Raw genomic sequence first — 7216 nt, 5'->3', positions numbered from 1 at the left:
GGCTAACAGAGCAAGACTTTGTTTACAAGCAGGAGCTCATAGCGTCAGTAAAACTCTTGTTACCCAGAACAGATTAAGTCCTCTCATGAACAAAGATACTTGGCCAGTTGGGTTTTTTCCCTGGATTTTAGTATGTGTGGAATAGCTGTTGCAGATCTGTTCTGTCTGGCTTGCAGAGATGCACTGGCATTCCAACTAAGGCAGGCAGGTTTTGGCATTTCTTTCTGTATTTAAAAGCCCAACCATTACTGTAGTTGAAAATAGATAATAGAGAAAATTGAGAGAATATGTTGTTTTCCCAAATTTTCAGAAGATAAATTCTAAAACATCTGTGTCATCTGACAGCTTGGGATCACACATGTATTACTGCTAAAACAGCCACTTTAAACTGTCATTCAACCCAGGCATTGCCATGTGGAGTGAAAATGGGTCAAAACAGAAAAATTAAAATTAACAAAAGATAGTATTTCAAGTAGTGAGAAACAATTAGAAGATGACTAGTATAATAGAAAAGCAGTTCTTGTTTGACATATTCATTAGTAATTTGAAGGAGGTGAATGAAATGCAAATTGACTATACTTGCAGGAATTAACCTAGAGAACTGGAAATAGGAAGTAGCAGCAACATTTACAAAAGCCTTGAAAAAAGCAAATAATAAAAGTGTGAAGATAAAAATCAGAAGAGAGATGTGAAAAGCAGGTACTGAAAAAATTATTAGCAAACATACTATAGATATAATATCATAGATATAACTCATAGAGACAATAGAAAGAATGCAACTATCATGCAGGTGTGGAATTTTAGAAGGCATTTGAGGTTCTGCACCAGCTACTTGTTTACACAGAAGATGTTTTCTTGAATTCGCATCTTAGTGCTCAATGGCAGCCCCTCAAACCAAGATCTTTGCTCAGCATAAATCAGTAGGGGTTTTTTGTTTTTTTTTTTTTTTGTTAATATAGTATTTCAACAGTAAGAGCTAAAAATGAAGTCCTAATATTTAGATACTGAGTATTCTGGGCATAAAAATGTCATGCAACAATATGCTTTGCAGTATGGGGTGTGAAATATATGAAGTTGTCCTCAAAGTTACATTAACTAAGGAGGTAATATTTTAGGGAAGGTGGCAAAATACCTTTCCTAGGGTAAGTCCTAAGTTTCCTGGTTTATGTTTTCCTTTGAGGATGTTAGATTATGTTAGATTAGTAGGTAGAAACTGTCTTTGGTGTAAATTTGGTGCCTGCATCTTCACTGCTGAATGAATTGCCATTATAGATCCAATTAAGTATTTGTTCCTGTGGGGTTTTTTTCTATCTTTTAAGATACAGACTTTTATCTTTAATGCAAAGGGCCCTTATTTCCATACATATTCTACATATTGTACATATATGCATACACACAGGCATATATCTCTCTCCAGATATACGTTTATTTTGGGCAGTTTTGAATATTCTAGAGAAGGTTTAAATGATAAAGATCGATGAGCAAATACTGAATAATTTATTAACAGGTACCAAATTTCTATGCTTAAAAATGCACTCAAATGAGGGAGCTTATTAAGAAATACCATAAATGTGTCACCTCTTATTTCTTTGCTGAAAGAACTTGCATCCTTCCAGTTTGCACTGATTTTATGTTCAAATTAAAAAGTTCAATTTTATTCCATATCAGTGGTGTATTAGCAGGTTCTATAAAAAGAAACAGCTTGCTTAACATTTAAAAATTAACTGTAAGTGCCTGTTACAAAACCCTTGGCTTATTCTGTGTTAGATCTTAGCGTTCTCTACTGCTCTTGCCACAATTTATGGGGGATCAGTTTGATAAATATGACTGTCCTGGTTTCAGCTGGGACAGTTAATTTTCTTCCTAGTAGCTGGTACAGGGCTGTGTTTTGATTTTAGTGTGAGAATAATGTTGATAACACACTGAAGTTTTAGTTGTTGCCGAGTAGTGCTTACCCTAAGTCGAGGACTTTTCAGCTTCCCATGCTCTGCCAGCGAGCAGGTGCACAAGGAGCTGGGAGAGACCATGGCCAGGACAGCTGACCCCAACTGGCCTGAGGGATATTCCCCACTGTATTGGTTTGGCATGGCCTGGTTTTAGGTAGCAGGGGGGCCACAGAGATGGCTCCTGTGAGAAGCTCCTGGAAAGTTCCACCATGTCCAGCAGAGCTAATCTCTGATGGCTCTGAAGATGGACATGCTGCTGGCCAAAACTGGACCAATGAGAGAGGTTGGTAACGCCTCTGTGATGACATATTTAAGAAGAAAATCAAAACAAAGTCATGGGGTTTTGCTTCTATTCAGAGAAGAGGAGAAGTTGAGAACATGTCGGGAAAACCACAAAGCGACACCAAGGTCAGTGAAGAAGGAGGGGCAGGAGGTGCTCCAGGCAGCAGAGCCGAGGTTCCTCTGCAGGCCGTGGTGAGGACCGTGGTGCAGCAGCTGTGCCCCTGCAGCCCCTGGGTCTGGGGGATGCACAGATCCACCCTCAGCCCGCGGGGGAGGGGCCCGTGCCGGAGCGGGTGGATGCCTGGAGGAGGCTGTGCTCCAGTGGGAGAGCCGGTGGAGAGAGAGGGCCCTGCTTCCAGGCTGGAGCAGCCTGCCCTTGGAGCACTGCACCCCGTGGGAAGAGAGAGCCCCAACACAGCAGTTTTGGGAGGGCTGTGTGCCCGTGGGAGGGGCTCAGGCTGCAGCAGGGGCGGTGGGGCTGCTGCTCCTGAGAGGGGACCCACGCCAGGGAAGTTCAGGAGAACTGTCTCCCATGGGAGGGACCCACGGCCTCACAGGGGAAGACTCCTGTTCCGGAGCAGCGGAAGGAAATCTCGGAGATGGACTGACCAAACCCCCGTGCCCTGTCCCCCTGCGCTGTCGGTGGGAAGGAGGGAGGGGCTGGGGAAAAAGGTGTTTTAAGGGCTTATTTTACTTCTCATTATCCTCCTCTGATTCTGTTAGCAATAAATTCACTTTGTAACTTTAAGTTAATCCTCTTTTGCTCTTGAAGTGTTTTCTCCCAGTTGTCTCAACTAATGAAGCCTTCGTTAATTTTTTTTTTTCTCTCTCTCCTCTGCCCGGCTGTGGCAGGGAAGGGTGAGCGAGAGACTCTCGTGGGTGCCTGGCGCTTGGCCAGTGTCAAACCACGACACACACCACAGAACGTCATGTCCAGTATATAAACTGGGAGGAGTTGGCTGGGAGCTCTCGGCTGCTGCTCTGGGATGGGCTGGGCATCGGTCAGTGGCTGCTGAGCAATGGCGTTGGGCATCACTTGTCTTCTTATCCCAACCCAGGTTTTACCTTCTTCCCAGTTCTCCACACCCCATGGGGGGTTTGGGGAGGCAGGGAGAGGAGGGAGGGAGTGAGTGGTTGTGTGATGTTTTGTTGCCATTGGGGTTTAAGCACAACAATGATAATGTGTGAACAAAATACTTGTATGTTGTTATCACATCGAAGCATAGCTCTAAACGTTTATTATATGGTTCCAGACCTTTTTCTATAAGTAAACTAGTTACTGCTAACCTTCAAGATCAGGTTTTAGGTTCATCTTTGGTATTCAAGTATCTCTTTTTTTTCCCTTTTATATTTCTGTGGAGCTCACAGCAGCACAACAGCAAAATAGCAAGCTTGATTTGACCATGCTAGAAACACACATCAAGGTGTGTTAACCAAACTCAAGCCTCTCTGCAACCTTTCCTTGACATATTTTGACATCTTCTATCTAGACTGAACAAGCTGGAGACACGTCCTAGCTGTTGTCAGAAGGTATTAAACCCTGTGTCAGTATTACTAATATACAGCAAGATGTCTGGTGAATGCAAAGCACTGAAAAGTGTCCACTTCATTTAAAATAATGACTGAATCAGTTAATACAGCTTTGTCTAAATCTTAGTGTGAATTGGCCCAGGATTTTTTAGATCACACAAAAGCCCCAATATATAGAGGTTACAGGCCGTGTGATTTGAAGGTGTAGCGTCTTTTATGGAGAGGAAGATCCTCACGGTGGTTGAGTATGGTGATACTGTTGCAGCTTGTGCCTTTAGTAGGAGCGTCATCCATGGAAGAAGCATTCCCCCATTTGCCCAGGTTCCTGGAGCGTTCACATCACCCTGGGTGTGCTGCAGACACACCAGCCCAGACAAGTGGAGTCGAGGCAGTGAGGGCAGGAGTGACAGAGTGTCTTGACTGTAGCTGCCTTTAGAAAACAGATGTATTACTGCTGTCTGTGGAGTAGATCATTGCTCTGGAATAATGGATTGTTTGGAGTGAGTCTAAATTGAATCCTTGCCTCTCAACAAAATCTGACACAAGGCAGCCATCTACCAATGTATTTTCATGTGCCTCTAAGTCATGCTAAATTTATTTATGTTATGCTGCATTTTTCATTAGTATTTTTCCATGAAGTGTCATTAAGAGACCAATATTCCTTAAATTAAATGCAAAATCTTCCACTGACTTCAAGTGAGGCCTAGGACTGAATATTAGCTGATACTCCCTCTTGTAGACCATAGAGGAAATTCACTTTAATTGCAGAATATTCAATAAACTGCTAATTTCCAGTACACGAGTGTTCACATTCACAGATACATCTGCTGATACACATTTACACAGGAAAATGTGGGAGTTTGTGCATCTACAAAGTTGTCATCTCTCCCAGTACATTTAGGGAACTTTGAAAAACAAGACATTCTGACTGACATAACTAAAATTAATTATGCCACTATTGCTGAGAGATACTTACGGCAATGCTGGTCTCATCTGGTTTATTGGCTGGTGTTTAGACTCAGGGTGAGTTGAAGGGAAAACATCTGAAAAAGGATATAATTAATTACTAGTATAAAGATTATTAAATGCCATGAGGAATACCAATTTTATTACATCTTTTTAGTAAATTCTATTCTTCTCTACATACATAATTCACAAATGTGTAGAAGTGTCCTCCTATAAGAGAAAATTAAATTGTCCACAACACATAATCCATCTCTTTATCTCAGTTTATATTTGTTCTCTCATAAGTAGTACAGGATTTTAGAAAAGGCTACTGCCTTGTTGAATTTAATTTTGCAGAAGGAAAGAACTAGGGTTCCTTATTCCATTTCTATTTGCATTTGCTCATTTCAGTGTTTTTAAGGCACTGAACTCATTTGCTAGGCCCAGCTCTTATTTTACATTGTACAGTTTAAGATTTCCTGGTATGTTCTTGGAGTATGAATATTCAAATATTATGAAATATTCAAATATTGAGACTGGGATCATGAAAATTTAAGATCACAAATTTTAATATAGTTGTAAATACTTATATCTGTGAAGAGTAAACTCTCTTACATACAGTTATTAGCCCACAGAATAAACAAAATGAAGAGTCAGTTGGGATGATAATGGTCATATATTCCTTAGCAACAATAAATTATATTTAAGGTTAAATGAATAAAGAGGTGAGGATTTTTCTTTTACATTAAGGGTGATTTCTGGTCAACAGCAAAATTCCTTTGGACAAAGGATCCATACCCTCAACTTTCTCCAGTGTTTTCTCCTTCATCACGGAGGTACCTTCTCACCCCTAGAGGTCCTTCCAAACTAAGGATGAGGTTCAGAGATCCACTGGGTGTCTGTCAGCTTTGCTTAGGAAGTGCTATTTTGTGAATAAACAGAAGACTTCTGTCTCCTGAACTTAGTAAGAATAACGTGAAACTAAATTTAAAGGAAGCATTAGCAGAAACAGGTGTCTTTTGTAAGAAAACAAAAGTGTGCCTAGAAATAGATTTTACAAAAAATTTATTGAAGTTAACACAAATTAGACAAACTTGTACTAATCCAATTTCATTTTATAAGTGTGGGGGTTTTTACCCTTTTAAAACCTATTAAGTAGCCGCAAAAAAAGAGGAAACATTTTAGGATTAGGTCTTTAGAAAATATTTACACTTTCTGTAACCATTTCCATTATTTTTTTCTGAAAATCTTAAGCCACTGATTTTTTTTTTTCTGTGCCTAACCACCTACTGACTTTAGTTTAGTGGTTGTAATTTTAATATTTTCCTCAGAACTTTAAAAATAAATTGTTGGATTTCAGTTTTGGAACCAGTATTGCTTAAATAATCCTGCCAATAATTTCCACAGGGCAGCTGTTCTTAATATGTTGCAAAAGTACTGATTTTGTTAGACTTGCAGAAAAGTTCATGTCATTTCAATTTCATAATTTCATTTCAATTTCATGTGTATGACTTGAATCAGTTTATCCTTTGAAAACAGCTATAAAATCTGAAGGAGTTATGATATTTCTTCTGTGTTAAAATATTTTTTAAATATAATTTATTTTGAAATTCTCTTTTGGTTAATCCATGCCTTTGTTGCAGTCATTTTATTCCTTCCAATCTTGCACATTTATATTTTAAGTTTAGAGGTTAAAGCTAAATGTTAGTTGAGATCTGGGTGATTATGGTTTGCACAGAGTAGTAAGACAGAAGTAAGATATCCCATCTTGTGTAAAAGACATTGGTTTTTTGTTCTATCAGATTTGGCATTGCTTTGCCTGTTTCTTTTGCAGCAATATGATACAAAGAGTTTGTTTCTAAAGGGTACTAGGTAAAATACAGATGAGTGACAAATATATCATAGCTGTGACTAAGTCAATATTAGTCTAATGATTTTCCGGGTTTTCAATTGCCACAGCACAATGTGGAATTTAATTCTTTGTCTTTTTGGAGTTTGTGTGTATATTTAATTGACGTATAATTTGAGAACACCATTTACTAAATTTTTTTTTGTTGAGTCACTAGGAGTTATAGAGGTCTTACTGGCAGATTAAGACACATCTGCTTTAGGTTCATACAAGAAATTTAAGGACCAGTATGATTGCATCATCTTTTGTGCTGAGTCTAATAAAGTGCTTCATGCTATTCGTCTATAACATTCTAATAATCTAAATTTTTTTCCCTGGAATGGCAGATGCGACCCCCCTTCCCTCCTAGTTATTATACTTTTGAAATCAAGGGGCATTTAGGCAAAGATGTGGGGAATAGGAATAACAGTTCTTTACTATTATGTATCTATATGTGTAGAACCAGTCAAACAAACAGCAATAACCATGGCAGTAACAGCAAACAATCACAAACCCAGTCCCAGCCCTCTCGGCTGTCGGGCCCTTTCCCCTCGGGTGCAGTTCCGCTCGCAGCCGGCAGGGGCGCTGGCGGCTCCCGGTGAGCAGGGCAGGTGCGATGGTTCCC

The 7216-nt window shown here is 39.7% G+C and overlaps 1 protein-coding gene across 1 annotated transcript in view; it reads left to right on the top strand.

Annotated features, from left to right (window-relative positions):
* Positions 1–7216, top strand: part of VIPR2 (vasoactive intestinal peptide receptor 2) — a 51978-nt gene that overhangs the window by 20128 nt on the left and 24634 nt on the right. The window lies entirely within an intron of this gene.

Source organism: Corvus brachyrhynchos, unplaced genomic scaffold (genome assembly GCF_000691975.1).
Source record: "Corvus brachyrhynchos isolate BGI_N302 unplaced genomic scaffold, ASM69197v1 scaffold52, whole genome shotgun sequence".
Taxonomy (NCBI): domain Eukaryota; kingdom Metazoa; phylum Chordata; class Aves; order Passeriformes; family Corvidae; genus Corvus; species Corvus brachyrhynchos.
This window is presented reverse-complemented; position numbering and strand designations above follow the sequence as displayed.